The 16,792-nt window shown below is 40.1% G+C and overlaps 1 protein-coding gene across 3 annotated transcripts in view; it reads left to right on the top strand.

Annotated features, from left to right (window-relative positions):
* sorcs2 (sortilin-related VPS10 domain containing receptor 2) overlaps positions 1-16,792 on the top strand; it is a 270,943-nt gene that overhangs the window by 178,795 nt on the left and 75,356 nt on the right. The gene's annotated exons all lie outside the window — the stretch shown is intronic.

Raw genomic sequence — 16,792 nt, 5'->3', positions numbered from 1 at the left:
CAGCTGTTAGCTTGTGACAGCTACTAGCTAGCTGTCTGCAGCTTTTTCACTGTCCAGTGCCAGCTAGCTAGTCACAGCTAGCATCACCATATTTTTTGGAGATACAAACATGATGCTAAATTTCTCTTTGAATTTTATATTGAATTTACTTCCTTTCGTCTGACCTCTCAGGTCTAAATGGTCATTGTGTAACAAGTACATTTTCAAATCAACTGAATCCAATGCTGAGCTAATAAATTCCTCTAAATCGCAGTCAGTAAATTTCAGTTTATATTCAAATGTCAGTGTCTGAATGATGCAGAGACATTAACAATACAGGAGGCCGTACAGTCAAGGGACATAATGAGGCGGGATTCTATAATACATAGTGACATAAAGAGAAAGTGAGGTCAGATGCTAAAAGGAGAAACTCACAGAAGATCACCGCAGCTAAAGAATGACTGAGGGGAGAGGGGAATTTGCCCTTTTTCTGCATAAACATGAATCATAAATTAGGCACACAGCAGTGTCTGTCTTCTTAATTAATTTCTTTGTTGAATCGTAGCACTGCGAACGAGCGCCTGTCCCGGCGCCACGCGACACGGGTCTGACTCCTAATGTGCGTTTCACAGCTACTGTGTGTGTTTTCTCTGGCGGAAAAAGGTCACCGCTTCCCAATTAACGCTACAATCCAGGCGCGCTGCCGCCCCGCCCGAAGGCACTCGGCAGCTTCCAAACCAAAACACACACAACCTCCTCGCGTCGAGCAGCCGAGGGGCGAAGAATGTGTCACCGACGCGGCTGTTCTTTTATCGGCGTCGGCTCTTGCAAATCAAGCAAAAGCCCACGGTGATAACGACAGGAGTTTTACACTCTGAATCCCTAACAAGGAATTAGATCACTGGCTTCAAGCATATTTCATAGAGCATCACTCATTTTCATGTTAATTACTCTAGTAAAACTTACTGAAGAGCTCTTTCTTTCATTCGTAACAACTTAAACATAGTCAAATATATATTTAAACGCTGCCTGACTGGTTACATGTGATTTTCTCATTTGCAAGCGTGAACGGCACTATCGACGAGCGCCTTGGATGTGAAGGCAGAGAAAAGCTGAATGGGTGAATTTCCCTGATTCGAGCGGTGATCTATTACCCTGCCATGAAAGTATTTTGTGCACCGCAGCGATAATCACCCAATTTGTCTCCATTGAGAATCCGTGAGTTTATTGTTGTTCCCGATAAGCCGGCTGAGTCTGATCGATGGGAAGAGAAGGGGGGTGCATTGCCAGGGAACGGTCTTTTTTATGCTAAGCCTGTCATAAACTGTTAGCAATGAATCACTTTGCTAATACATTTTTTTTTAAATTGTATTATGAATTTCATACATTAACCCAATCATTACAGGTACAAGTGACTTTTAAATTTTGAGCAACGCTCAAATGTGTCCGTCGTTGTGGAAATTGTGGCACTTACTGTGGTGCTAATTCCTGTCTGTTCTTTTTATTTAACTTTTGGCACCAAAGTCCTTTTGCTCGTTGATGCTCTGTTACGTATCAGAGCCCGTTGAGTAGAAGTTGATCCCTGACTAACTCATGATCTTTGCCTCTTACGAATTGCTAATATTGGCCAATGTTTGAGACCGCCTCTAAAAATTCTTAAAACTGCCTGTTATAACAGTTCAAACACTAAATATAACTTTATCCGTACAGTGGAAACAGTCTCAGCATCACCACAGAAGCCAATATCTACAGACTTTCTCATTTTCGCACAATTAATATCAGACAAAAACGAATGTCGCTCCTAGCTCGGCTGTCTTAAAAACGTCAGTATTATAGCGGTTAAGCATTTTAGTTTCAAAAACAGGATTTTCTTTTGAATATGTTCCACAAAAAGATACAAAAATAGACTCAATTTATTTAATTTTATTCTTTATTTGTATTTTTGTGGATAATTAAGAATTACGTTCCACAGAGAAATCTGCAAATACTGAACCATGAATGAGTGCTGTTAGATAATAGACAGAACTTTGTTCCATTGATGACTTGGCTAACTAATACTTTGAAAGTAGCTTTGACAATTAACAGGATTAAATTCTTTTTGTAGTTTGTTTTGCTCCTTGATCCTCAGTTTATACACAAACTGAGGTATAAACTGATAGTTCAGTAGACTTGCTTCGTCTGGGACAAAAATGGCAGCATTTGTTACATGCTCAGCTGGTGCGGTTTACTTGTGCACTGCAATGCGTCAAACAAAAGCAAACCCTTTTCATCGTGCTACAGCAGATGAATCCATCAGCAGTCAGTCTTATTCATATTAATTAATTAGTCTTGTATCTGAAATCCCAACTTTTGGCCATAAGAACAAAATAAAATCAGCTGAACATTCCTATCTTGAAGGTTTTGGGGTTTCGTCTGGCTGAAATTAAAAGTCATAACACAAACTCTTGTCATAACCTGTTAGAACAGGTGCAAAATAAAGTATTTTTGCATCTAAAGCACTCGAGTATGAAACGAACAAAAGTGTCAAAACTTTTCAAAAGGTATGTCTAGGAACTAAAATGTGACATAAAAGAAATTGAGGCCTGTTCAGACTTTTAGTTGACAGTCAGGCTCAAACGCAGCTTCAGTTTTTTTTTTCCACCACCGACTATCCTTGGAGTAAACCGCCTCCATTCATTAACATCCCCTGTGAGGAGAAAAGCAGTGGCACCGAGGCCAACTCTGAATAATTGATCCTTGCTATTGAGGGAGGTCTGTCTGTTTTCCTATTTTTTTCCCCCCTCTAAGCGTAGATGAAATTTCAATCCAGACGTGCCATTGTTCCAGAAACCTTGACGTGACCCTCCCACTGCTTCACACCTTCATCCCTCACTGACAAGACTGCAAACACAGAACTCTGCGAGGTTAGGGCATAGAAATCAGTCACAACATCTCCAATAGACGGGTTATTTTATTTATTTTTTTTAAACCAAGTTAAAACGGGTTGACGTCACGTTTGAATTGCTGCTCTTTGACGATGAAAAAAAAACAATGACACATACTCTAAGCCCTCTAAAAAGCTGTCCATGTGCACTTAAGAGGAGAACTGTGGCTTCGGCCTCTCCAGAAGAACTCCTTCAATATATGTTTGAGTGGGTGAAGTTGAGGTCAGGTTGCAGTTACTTCACATGGGCCTGGATTACAGCAGAGTAAAGATCAATGAAACAGCATTTCACAAAGAGCGTCAGAGGATTTTGGAAGAACAACTCTGTTGGTACACGATTAGTAGGAGCTCAGAAGATGTTCTGATCCGAATGATCCCCCAGAAGCCTGAGATCAGACGAAGAAAACAAGCTAGCATTAGCCTGCCTTTTCTGTAAAAGATGCAGATTAGCATGAGCTTTTGTAGTGGTATATATCCAGTCACTTTGTCATTTTTAATGAAAAAAATTTTTTTTTAAAATGTTTCATGTGTTTTCAAAAATGCTCGCTGCAACTTTGACAAAATCATTCTTACAGGTGTTTTTTTTTCTTAGGATTTTTCTGTTGATCTCAAACTGACTGTACCGGCCATATGATTCGGTACCTTTTCAGGCTTAAAGCATTTTGCTTTATAATGAATTTTGAAAAATAAAAACAAAATTTGGGGAAAAATACGTCAGGAAAAAAGATTGTGTTTGTGGTAACGGGGCCTTCAATAAGTTTAGGCCTTTGACTGAAGGCTGACAAATTATTTCTTTATCTTCAAGTTTTAGCTTTGTCGCTTTGATGCCACTAAGTCTTCATTCACATTATGTTGAGTTTATTTCTTTTAGCGTCTTGTATTTAAAGTAAGGTATTTTTATCTGGTGAAGCACGAGAAGCAATAAAGTCGGTCAACTTTAAATTCAAATTTCTGACTAAGTTAGAGCAGATGTTACAATTCTAGGCACAAAGTACCATTTTGTTTTGCTCATAAGTTGTGAACCAATTTAATTGCCTGGATTTATTCGTCCTTTGTCCGTCCTGACCTTCGACCTGAGTTTGAAGCAAGGAAAACATAAGCAATCGTCGCTTATGTAGAGTAGGAAAGCTTTCCTAGTAGCCCTCCTATAATGGCTGCAGCAAACATAATTTGTAGCAAAAGATATAAATATTAAATGTTTACTATGACTTTTGACCAATTTTTAACCTTACTAAATCAATGCTATAAATTTTGCTGTAGAATCTCTCTTCAGTAATGCTTCTTTAATGTTTAAACACCTAAAATAGAGACAAATAGAGGCAAAACCAGAAATATGACAAACTCTAACCTTTACAGTATGGAAATAAAATGTCACTGAAAAATCTCCTTAAAATAAACAGTAATAATAATAGAAATTGGCTTTTTACAGACTTAAAATAAAGAAAACAAGACGTTTGTAGACAGAGAACAAGGTTTCAACTACAGTTGTTCTGCTCTCTATAGCATATCTTCATACGCCAGGTATCTGGGTCCAGCCCTCCATAGGATTGCTTTTCCTAATCCCGCTCCCACACCGTCCTACTAAAATGTTTTTCCTCTTTCTCTGTTTACGAAAAAGGCTTAGTTGTATTTATTTCCCCCTGTCCGCTAATTAATGTGTTGAGCGTTCTGACAACAGGGGGAATCTACTTTTGTAACTTTGTAATGGCTGCACAGCTAGATTTAAGGTGTAAAGCAGTTGTGGGCACCATTTTAAAAAATTGTTTATTAAATCAGCGGCGCATTCAAAATAACTGTTTTCACTGGCTCAATCGAACCAGCAGCCTTTGACTGAACCACAGCCGATACTTGACAACAGGTTATTACCTCAAGTTATTGCCTTTTCACTGAGCTCACCTGATTATTTTATTTATTTATTTATTTTCCAGCCTCAGAGTGAATTGAAGTATAATCTGCTTTTGTGTTTATGCAGGTTGGGGTCACAAAATTGCAGGAGGTTGTCTTTCAGAGATCCAGACGTTTCTGCTGACAGGCACCAGAGCAGCGGCAGCGTGCGCTCGCTGTGCGGGCGACCAAGCAAAGCTAATTGAAAGAGAGCTGTGCGCGTTCAAGCGTTGTGCTCCAGGTTAAAATGGGTTCAGAAGACAGAAATATGACAAGCTAACGCCAGTGCGCACGTCAGTCTCCGGGTCGACAGTAATTCCGGTTGACTGGGGGTGTGTCTGTCGAACAGTCGTGGAAAAAAAGAGGCAAGAGATGCGAAAAGTGACGGTTTAATGGAGCGTTGGTTTTAGAGGGGATGATAAGCCAGGGGGTATCTGGGACAGTAGGATTTTTGTGAACGTGGAATGGCACCAAATTAGCTGACATCAGATAAGAAGTTTAGTGCAAAGTAGTTTGTCGGCACACGGAGGATACGACGACTTCTCGTAATCATAAAGAAGCTCGTCAGCTTACTCACATGCGATTTTCAATTTGGTTTCTCATTTAATGGAAACACAGCAAATGTCTAATTGTCAGTGTTCCGCTAATGGAAAAACAACATTTTACGCACGTTTGCAATATTAAGCTTTTTCTTCTGTATGTGTTAAAATAGTAAGGCTTGAATTGTGCATGAAACAAAATCTCTGTGCCTGAGTAAAGTGTTGACTTGCTGAGGTTTCACGTCGGTAAGAGTCACAGCTGTAGGACTGTTGTTCAGTTTTAAGCTGGATATTTTCAAGGTCAATTTTGCAAATTGGCGTTGAGGTGTTTTCGGATGAGAGTTTGAGGTAAATTGGTGTTTGAACTTATAAAATAAGCAGTTCTGAACATTTTTAAAGGGGGTGTCTCAAGTATTTGTGGAGCTCAGCTGTTCCTGGGCCGTTGTGGTTCCTATAAACCCTGTGAATACTGGAAGTGAATCTCTCATGGAGCTCATAGAGAACAACTTTACTCCCCGAGCACCAGGGATAATTTCAACCATCCTGTCTTTTCACAACTCTTTCCATTACATTCTATTTGGTCTGTTGTGAGAGCATTTCCACCCCTGAGGCAACGTTTTAAGTTTTGAATCTTCAGCCAATGGTAAATAGCAGTAGTGGATATTCACACACATCCAGGCCAGCATATGATTTTGTTAGTTACTGTCTGATGGCCGATTGTCGGTTTGTTCGCTTTGGTTGCTCAGAGCTTCTTCCCTATCATGGTGTTCGGTGTTACTTCAGACCTTCTCGTTTGTCTTCTCCTGCCTCTGTAATTAGCTCCAGCTGTTCCTGTTGGGTTTATCATGTTCTCAGCTGTACTTGTACAGTGCAAGGTACAGTACCTTGCACAAAGGGAAGATTTGTGATTTTTAAAAGTTAATATTATTGTCATTCAAGCTGCCACACAATTTCTTAGTATTGTAAAAAAAAAAAAAAAAAAAAAAAAAAACTTTTGCTGTTTGGTGCTGTAAGATATTCAACTACAGAATACTAGAATATCAGTCATATAATGAAAGGTTATTGTAGGAGCCAAATGCTTACATGCTGCACAGAAATTCAGGACAAAAATGCCGATGTTTGGAAATTAGCAGTCATGAGTTGCTGTTATCCACCGCTGACATTTAAAGCCGTCTAAGACGTAGCGACAGCCAAGAGAGGATATCAACGTCTAATGATGTTTAGCTACGGATTGTAATGTGCTGTAAGAAGCTGTTGCTTCTTGCAGTAATAAACGGTCTAGTAGGGGTTTCTCTGGATCCCTGTTCTAATAAAGTTAGACGGTACATTCTATCATTTATTCTATAAATAGATTTGTAAACAAACAGGAGTTTCTCAAGGTCTTGCTCCGACATTAAAAGTTTAATGCTAAATGTTGATCTGAGGTAATGAGTAGTTTCTCTAGCTAAACTGACAGAAGTTTCTCTGGATTCTAAGTTATATGAGGAAAAATGCGATAGTTTAGGTCTATCTTGTCTTCAGTGGTGTGTGTGTGGGCGTGTGTGTTTATCCCAGAGAAGGATTTCCTAATGATCTGCATTACCTGTCCTTGCAGCCCTTGTTCTTAAGCTGGGCCGTTCTCATTACCACAGATCAGTAGCAGAAGTTGATAAGCTGCCCGGCCCTTCGTGGCCATCTTAATGAACACATATGACGACGTCCTTGAAGTCCTTTCAGCAGGCCTGCCTGACTCCATGCTATTTACAAGCAGCTCCAATAGATTTCTCCTGCCCTCTCCTCGGAGGACGCCACCTTTAATGACTCATCAGGTGTACGACGCGTCCGTCCAGCTAAAAGCACGTCCCCCGATCGAATTTGCACATTCTGACTCATGCCTTGAAACACCCTGTTCAAGGTGTTTATTTTTTTTGGGGGGGGGCTCTGAAATGCAATCTTATCATTAACAAATGAATCTTTCATGTCGGACACTTGCAAGAAGTGAATCTTTGGATTCACTTCTTGCAAAGGCGAAGAAGGTGTAGATGCGTTTTTAGAGGTAATATTGTCATAAGGTCCTTTTAATGAACCACTTCATTTCTGCATGTGGCCAGAATCCGAGCCGGTTCCGTTGAATAAACTCAAAGACAAGTGACGGAGTTTTGCTTTGAAGCACTTACCAGAGCACATCATCAGACATGACTCTTTAGCTGCAGGCAAGGCGCGAGGTAACTTCCTCTTCTCCTTCTTTTGACCTCAGTCCCTCTGATTTGTTTCATCTTCCATGAAAGCATGAGATGATTTGTTTGTCCGTGTGGCTCCTGCTATGAACTTAGCGATTCTGCCTGTCCCGCCTTTGTTTGCCGCTTCTACGGCCTCCAGGCGTCTCGTGCCCGGTTTCACAGAGCAAGCCTTTAACAGCAGTGTCTGAGCTTGTGCTATTGTCATTTTCTGTTATATTTTAGCAACATGAGGCAAAAGTCTCTCATTTAGGTTGCCGTTGCTCAGAAATCAGCAGCATGTTTGTTATCCTGGTGAAACTAAACCTAAAACCTTGTTGGAAGCAACTTGAGGTTCACTGACTCTGCAAGTTCAACATACGTTTCTGGTAACAACGACGATTGATGACAATGACTGAGTGTTGAGAGTGACGGCGATTCTAGGTTTTGTAGTTTTTCTGGGAGGCCCAGCAGGGCACATTAAAATGAAAATTTAATCTAAATGCAATGCGGTGAAAAGTGGGCCAAAACCTGAATCACAAAACTATTTGTTTAGTTAAACAAAACACATAAATCTGCTTGGCATGCTTTGTTTGTCACAGAGGCCTACGGCACAGGCTGACTTTTCTCGTCATGTGATTAGCCTGTTTAGCTAAGCAAAGCTTAAACTGTGTGCAGCTCTATTTTTGTTCTGTTGGAGCTAAATACAGTTCCAACAGAACAACTAATTCATAACCACAAACCAGAAAAATCAGAGCTAAGACGAGGAGCGTTTAAGTCAATGTTATTATTTTTTATTGATCTGGTTTAAATGTGAATCAAGAGAAAGCCCTTCATGTAGTGGTCACAGCTGCATGTTAACCTGCATGTCCAATAAAGCGCGATAAAAACATCATCACTCATTAACGTGATGACATGCAGTAAAACACGTATTGTTTATTGGCCACTATTGACTGCAAGTGAATCACTAATGAACCTCTTTGTCATCACTTACACACCCTTAAATGAAAAAGAAAAACAAAAAACAAGGAAATCTAATTTTCACTTTCTAGTAGAAAAAGAAAAAAATAAGTTTGTTGTTCCTGCCTCTGAGACCAAACCGTTGCAGAAAACACGGCACCGCTCTGGTTTTGCTGATCCAGTTTCATCTCAGAGTGGGTGTAGGTCATCGTCTTTCAGGTCAGGGTGCTTTTCTTTGTTGTTATTTTATGTTTTTTAAACGTCAGAAATCAGAACAAATCTTGGCAGAATTGTCTACTTTTTGTCAGACATAAAAGAACCTTCAAATAGCATCTTAAAAGCCAAAGCAGCACCTCATGATTTGTTCCTCCTTTAGTTATATCTTCCTCTCGAGATAAATGCATTTTAAGTAGTGCATTACTGTCAAGCGAAAAGATAGGAATGTATAGTTTCAGTAAACATCCAAAATGTTCATTTGAATTCGTATAACCGCCTTTCCCTACAAATGCATCTCCAGGACTGGGGAAGGCCTCTGGCTATGTTGCTGAATTTTCAGCCGGTTTATCTCTACAAAGCACATCAAACATGATGAGAATATGGTTTGTTCTGAACCATATCTGTGTGTTTAGGAGTGTTTTTTTTTTGTCCTGGAGGAAGGTGAACCTCCACTCCAGTTTGGAGACTTTACCACATTTTCCTCCAGAATCATATTTAGCCTCTATAAAGCTCCACTGATCTTCCCATAAACTCAGGACAGTTTCTGTCTATGCCTGAAGATAAACATTCTCACTTCTTCTGTGGCTGGAAACAAAGTTTGAACAAAACTTTTTTTTTACTGTTTTCTCAGTCTTCTTCAGACACTTTAATTCTGAAGAGTTCATTCATTTTCCTTCCACTTGTTCTGTGGGTCTCTGTGATCTGCAAAGGTTCTCATTGGTTCTGCAGTTCAATTAATGCTTTATTTATCCATAAGGGAAATTTTTGATGGTATTCCTCAGCAACGTGACCAGGATGATGCGTCAACTCTTGGCAAGCTATGCTAGTCCATCTCATCTCCATATAACTCTCTGTCTGGTTGTATAATGTTTTTAAAATGGGCAAAAGTTGTGTATAATTGCGTGATTTAACAGTTGCAAAATAAGTGTTCAATACGGAAATACGCCAACATTGTTTTTCAATGAGAGGTTTTGACTCAAGGAAAAGGTGGGAGTTTTTTGGCCGTATAGAAATGGTTTCAATTTGCAAAACTGCAATGGAAACACTTTTAAGCTTCAGACGACAACCAGATGTTGCCAATGGCAAAACCGCAAACAGTAAGACTGAAAGTAGTGGGAGGATGACGGCGTGGCGTGTTTTATACTGACCTATGTGAACAAATGTATACACGTCTGATTTTTATTTTGCTTTGTACTTAATGGAAACACTGCAATTGCAAAATTGTGTTTTTTTTTAACATTAGCAGAAAATTAACAAAGACTTGCACACAGCTGCCGAGACGTTGGAGTAGGGGATACGATGCTTACCCGTTTGAACTCCCTCCTTCTCCCAGCATTGATTAAACTTCCTTTTCTACTCTTCCGGGGGTCGTAGTTTAAGTATAATTTGAGTTTTTGAGACACTAATCAGCTTCACCCAGTTGTAAAAATAACACCTTGTTGCAACGGTTGCGTATCATAACAACTGTCTGGAAGAGAGGAGGTTAGGGATTTGGTTGGACCGGATGTTTTTTGAATAGGTATCTGAGTAACAGAGGTTGACGGGTCACACGTGTTTTTCTATTGCCTTTCTCTGCTGGTTCGCCGACCTCCTTTCTTTGCGACATGCCTTACATATCAAAACCACACAACCTTCCTTCTCGACCAGCTTTTTGAGGGCAAGCGGTGGCTGTGTTGCGTTTAATATTTCAGAGCTGACAAGGCTGTTTGAGAGAGGTTATGTGATGAGGGGAAATGGAGCGGGAGCCGGAGTGACAGTGGAAGTGGAAGAAGGTGAGGGTGAACTTCAGCTGAACTGTGTCTGGGCGGATTACAGCCGGGCCCACGGGGATTTGTTGAAATAAACAGACGCGTCAACAATCGCCGCATCAGGGGCGAGGCGACGGAATCTTTCTGAAAGCAAAACATTTGATGTTAAAGGTCACCGCACGAAAAAAACTGGTAGATTTTTAATACGAGCTGATCAAGTTTTCCAGACGAACTTGATACTCTTATTAAATTAGCTCGACCTATTATCGTCACTTTCTGTTCCACACGGACATGCATGAATTTGCCTTGTACCAACTTCAAAAACAGACTCTTTCCTTGAAAACATGCAGAGTTTGAGTATTAAAAAAATGCTTTACCCAAGTGAGTTCGCGCTTTCTTGCTTTGCAGCAAAAAAGCACTGGGCTCAGATGTTTCTGCATTATGTTGTTAACTTCCTGCTACAGTTCAAAAACATGATTTGTATGGCCCTTTACCACTAACACTGAACAGGAAGCCTCATCTGTACTCTACACAGTTTGGGACATTTTCCATCACAATTGGCTGAAGAAGTAGGGCAAAGTTATCTGGATGAGACACCAATTTAAAGGAACAATGGAGCATGTGAAAGCTATATTCTGCTGGGTCTTGCATTGTCCTTAGAAACGCCAAATACACTCAATGGCTGTAGTGCTTTTTTCTTTTTTTTTTCCAAATGGTACGTAGGATTCTTGTGACACAACCAGTGACTCCAACCTCTGGCCAACCAGTGACTCACTTCTATCTGATGTCACCTTTTCAACCTGCTTGGAATCCCACTGAAGTAGGTTGCAAAAAAAGGGACCAGTACTAAGTAATGGTAACTAGAGGAACTAGTGGAAGCTAGTGGAAAAGAAGGGCCATGAGGTTTATTGGTCACTATATATTGACCTTTCCTTTGAAAGTGGTGTCTTTATGTTGCCCTGTCATGAAGTGGAAAGCGGCAGCATGACCAGTGTGTATCAAGCCTCTCTGTCAATTACTGCAGGAGATAAACACCATCCCATTCACAAACTCTGCAAGATTGAGCAGGCTTAGGCTTAGCCAATGACCTGACCCTAGACCACAGTCCCACTTGCTAATGTGGTAATCTGTGCAAATATGTTCTTGTCTCTTGAATACACCCAATACCTGTAGATGTGGTTCAACCGGGGACAAAGTTTGCAACATTTTTACATTTAAGGCTGGTGTTTGCTTTCTCAGGTCACTTTGTCAAACAAACCAAACCCTCTGAGCAATCGCCTGTGGTGGCGCTGCGCCAAGATTTACTGAAGGAAATGACATGAAAATCTCCAAAGAAGGCGCGAGCGCAACTCCCTTCACAAAACGTAAACAAAAAATGGATGGAGTGCCGTCAGATTTTAGCGATGGTAGGATTTCCTTTTTGTCTTTGGCAAAAGACCATGAGCCGTTTCTCTCGCTTGGACTAGAGAAACGCATGTTTGTTTTGGTTGTATTTAGCCTCTTGAAGAAAGTCTGTCTGTAAGTAAGACGATGTACAAGTCATTTGTAATCAGAGCAAGTAAGAAGAGAGAAAAATGCAAAAAATATACAATTTATTGCTGAGCTTTTTCCTAAATGTCTCGTTTCAAAGTCAAGGAATATGAAAGGGTCAAAAGGAGATGTTTGAAGATATTGTTTATGACCAATCAAGTGAAAGTTACCTCCAAAAGAATGTTTGCTTTTTCAGCAAAAGCTAAAGACATGTTAAGAGATCTAAATATTTACCTTGCGTTTGGCATACATCCAGAGTATAAATATGAATATGAGGATATATTCTCGCCTTTGAAGCCTCCTTGCCTTTCATTCCTCTCTGTTTTCTTGTGACACCAGCCGCGTCCTTGACTTCAAAGAGTCTGGAAGGCGGTGAAATTAAATCACGACGCAAGGTAGTGTCGGAAAGCGTGTTTTGTCTCCTCGTCCACGCGGCGCACGTTCTCATGCGGAATCATTTCATTTGATTGACTTGTTTCAATTCAGTTTCTAAAGAGATTCAGATTTGCGTTTTCTGTTCTGCGAAGGCAGCAGAGGTTTGCCAGAGAACATCGAGACCTGCAAAAGACTCAAAACTGGTCTGAGCCACGCTTTTATTACTGATGTGTGCAAAACATTGTCAATGTTACGCTAATGTAAAAAAAAGAAAAGAAATAAAGCTCACAATTTCACAATTGTAGTGTTTCCATTAAATAAGAAGCGTTGATCTCAAGTTGGATCCTTCGTTCACAGAATGGATTCAGAAACACCATCCATTCTCATTGAAGTGACTGCGTTGTGTTGAATGCTATGGGGAGGCTTGGACTGGAAATAATATAATTTTGACTTTCTGATTATGATTTTTTTATTTCTTTCTGCTTCTTTTCCATGTCCACCAAACAACCGGCCACCTTCTTTTATCCTCAGGTAAGAAACAAAGACTTTAATCGACTTTTGCATGTTTTTTTTTTTTGTGTGTTTTTGTTGTTTTTTTTTCAAGCCACGGCTGGTGTTAATAAATCTGTGTTTTCTGTGACAATCTAAGGGTTTGTCACCTTTGACAGGAATATTCCCTATATTTCTGTCTATATGTGACCTGTTGTATGCAGGTATTCCCAGATAATTGCGAGGTTTTCAGGTTGCGTTGAGTGAACTTTGTTTTAGGCGTCAGCTGGGCAGCAGAACAACAGTGATGTTAACTCCCGGAGCTAAAATATGGTGTTAGATTATTTTTGTCTCCTGTTATACTTCTGGGATCCTACGTAGTCTGGAAAAACTTTGGAACTTCATTTTGGTATTTTTCAAGTCTGGAAAACTATTGGGTGATATATTGAGAGACATGTTCAGACCTTCTTCTCTTCCTCTGCCATTTTGACTTGTTTTAGTCTCCCTTAACTATTTTTCCTTTTTGTCTTTCTCTCCTTCAGTAACTTTTTTTTCCTTCTCTGTTTTAGCTTGTCTTTCTTTTGGTCTTCCCTTTCCTTTGTTCTGAGTTATTTTTCTTTTTCTTTCTTTTTTAGCTTTTCTTTCATTCTTTTTGTCTTTCTTCTGACCTGTATCTTTAATTTTTTTCTCTCTCTCTTTCTCTCTTCCTTCCTTTCCTGCCTCATATCTCAGACCTTTGAATCCTCTGCTTCTTGTAACTTGGTGGAAACTTTTTTTCCCCCAGAACTCTTTATTCCTTGAGGTTTTGCTCATGGTTCATCTGGAAGTTCCCTCAGAGCTGCAGTGACAGGAACGGCTTCGGCTGATGGAAAGAACCAAACTCATTCCTCCAGCCTAGTGGCTCCCACTTCCCCCGGCGTTTGCCCCGCTCCTCCGCGTTTCAGCTGGAGTGATGAATCCCGCCGTGGCTCTGGGTGGGCAGTAATCCCCGACCGCACCACCGTGAGCTTTCATCATTCCTAATTGGCTAATAAATTACTTGTGCTGATGAAAAACGGCACCATTTGCAAACCGGCGATTAGCTCCACTTTGTCTTACAAAGTCGCTCGAGTTGCAAGGTGTGAGGAAGAGAGAACAGCGTGTTGAGAAGGAATCGGAAGAAGGAAGCGCTACGACGGAACGTTTTGATAAAACCTAACCGAGAGCGAGGGAGGATTATTAGATTTATGAGATCTGAAGATAAACCGCTGCTGCGCGTTTAATTTAAGGGACAATTAAAGCAACATATCACCGGCACCGCATGGCTGCACATTAAGCTAATCCCCATTGAGACTGTTGTAATGTTTATTTGGATACCAGGAGCCCCAGAAACCCCTCCAGGGACGGGGATGTGCAGAGGGATTTCTCAGATGACGGAATGCTAATGCTCACCACGGGACGTCAAATAATGGGGGTTGTTTAACTGGAACAAGAGCCCCGTCTGTGTGTTTACGGTTAATTCCTGTTTGGAAGGTTTTCTTTTTTCTTTTTCTTTTTTTTGTGTGTGTCCCGTACAATGGAGCCTTGTACAGAAAGCAGATGCATTGTTGGCTGGAGAAGAATTAAACATTTCAAGATTGTCAAATTAAGGGGAGCAACAAATAGAAAATCATTTCGCTGGACAATTAGGTGGCAACACAAATCGGATTGGAGTCTTAACCCAAGCTGCGTCGTCCCACTGTGTGCTGCCACAGCAACCTTAGACGCAGAAAAGTCTTCTGAACCGATGGACGCCATTCCTTTCAAAAGAAAAACCATGTTTTCATACCCAAAACTAGTTCACATGGAAAGATATTACAATTTTGGAACTAATACTTTTTCATCAATATCAAGGAATTAATTACTAAAAACAAGCTCTGTTACAGCTCTAGAAAAAATTATGAGATCACATAAAATGATTAGTTTCTACAGGCATATATATATGTGTAAGTAAAATGAACATTATTCTTTTATTCTATAAACTACTGACAACATGTCTCCGAAATACCAAGCAAAAAGACAATTCTATTTATTTGCAGAAAATGAGAAATGGTCAAGATAACAAAAAAGACGCAGGGCTGTCATACCTGAAATAATGCAAAGAAAACAAGTTCATATTCATTTGGAAACAACAATACTAATGTTTCAACTCGGAAAAAGTTGACAGATCACAGTGGAAGGTTTTCAATGGGGTTCATTGCAGTAGACTCTATATTTTTATTTTTTATCAGATCTGCATGTTGCTGGACAGTTACTTATACAGTAGTTTTTGTCTTATTTCTGACAGAAACTAGACCAAAAGTGCAAAGTGGGATTTTGTATTTTTGCAGTGTTTTGCAGCCACTCGGCAAACACAACACACCGAACACAGATTTCACTCAGAAACTCAGAAAATTGACTCTTCAGACAGGAAACGAACGTGGAAGAAACGGCGCCGACCGACTTTGGGCTGTTCACAAATTAAAAAGAAAAGAACAAAGCACACAACAAAACGATGTCTGTTTCTGTTGCATCGTGGCCGTCGTTCTTTCACTTCGAAAGCTACGTTGCCGTGTGAACCAGGCTTCACTCGTCACATAGTTATTCAGCTGAGTTAGATTTTGTTTATTTGTTTTAAATATTTCTTTCATGTATACATGTACTTCTAGTTGAGAATTCTACTTCTTAAAATTCTGGCGCACAAGTTTGAAGTTCTGTTCAATTTTCTCTAATCTGCAGGTGTGATGTTTTTGATGGTGTACATATTATATCATATTTCTCCGCTGTCGTATTGGCACATGCCCTGAACTATTTGACTGAACACCAAACAAATCTTTTAGAGAGAAAATAGCCTTGAGCTAATCTTAAATGAACTCAACGATCTGCCTCGCAAATGGAGCTCAGACATATTGAGTTGTGAGGGCCGTCTTGTCCACAGCTGCTTTCCTTCACTGATTTTTCTGTTAGATCTACTTAGATGCTCTGATTGGATCGGTTCAAAACTTTTAACTTCCTTCACACAAAGTCGTTCTTTTGTTGTTTTTGATGTACTGTGCGAAGCTATCATCAACTGGACACCTGGAGGTTTTGGACCAAACTTACTTACTGTTTTTAATGTTCACACTGACATATGCTGAATGTTAAAGTTTATGACATTACATTTGGGAAACAAGACGGACCAATCGTGGTGTGTTTGCCTTTTAGACCTTAAGCCAAAATTAAGAAGTTTTACTTCACCACATTGTGTTATAGTTCATTAAATCACCTAATGCCCACTGTCATGCATTTCAATGGACGGGTGATGGTTTGGCTTTTAATCATCGAGTAGAGCGTAGACTTCTTTGCCTGAAGCGTTGTGGGGTCAAAGGTGAAGGGTATCTGTCACATGTCCTTAACAGGACGATGAAAGCAAACGTGGCGAATGAAACAAAACGGCTAAAAGACAAGAGATTGAAGGCATTGCAATGGAGCAGTCAAAGTCAGAATTGTCCCATAATTTAAACATAATAATAAACGTACAATATTGTCAAAAATGCACGAGATTTAGCAAGATGCCAATTTGCATCCATAGTCAAAACAAAAGACAACGTTCTTCAAAAGTAACAGTCACACAGAAACTGCCTCTTCTAACAGTGGTTCACAAACGTATACATTATTGGACCGTACTTATTTTATGATCTTTGAAACAACTATTTGATTGTTGAATAGAACCAGTGTGGGGTTTCGTATACTTGAGGTACAAAAACATTCTTTACATTATATCACACAAAGTGGATTCCAGAAATACCTGCAGCACTGCCATGGAAACTGCCAAAAAAGAAGCGCGTGTTGGAGACAGCGAGTCAAAGCCGTGTTGAAAGTGGGGCGCAAACTGCTGGAAGTTAATTGTGCCGAACGTCCAGAGCGTCAGACAAAGCGACTTCAGAGACTTTAACGTACGCAGTGGTTTTTCAGCGC

The sequence above is a fragment of the Poeciliopsis prolifica genome, unplaced genomic scaffold (genome assembly GCF_027474105.1).
Source record: "Poeciliopsis prolifica strain line A6 unplaced genomic scaffold, Auburn_PproV2 SCAFFOLD051, whole genome shotgun sequence".
Lineage (NCBI taxonomy): Eukaryota > Metazoa > Chordata > Actinopteri > Cyprinodontiformes > Poeciliidae > Poeciliopsis > Poeciliopsis prolifica.
The sequence above is the reverse complement of the archived record's forward strand: the minus strand, read 5'-3'. Positions and strand labels throughout refer to the sequence as shown.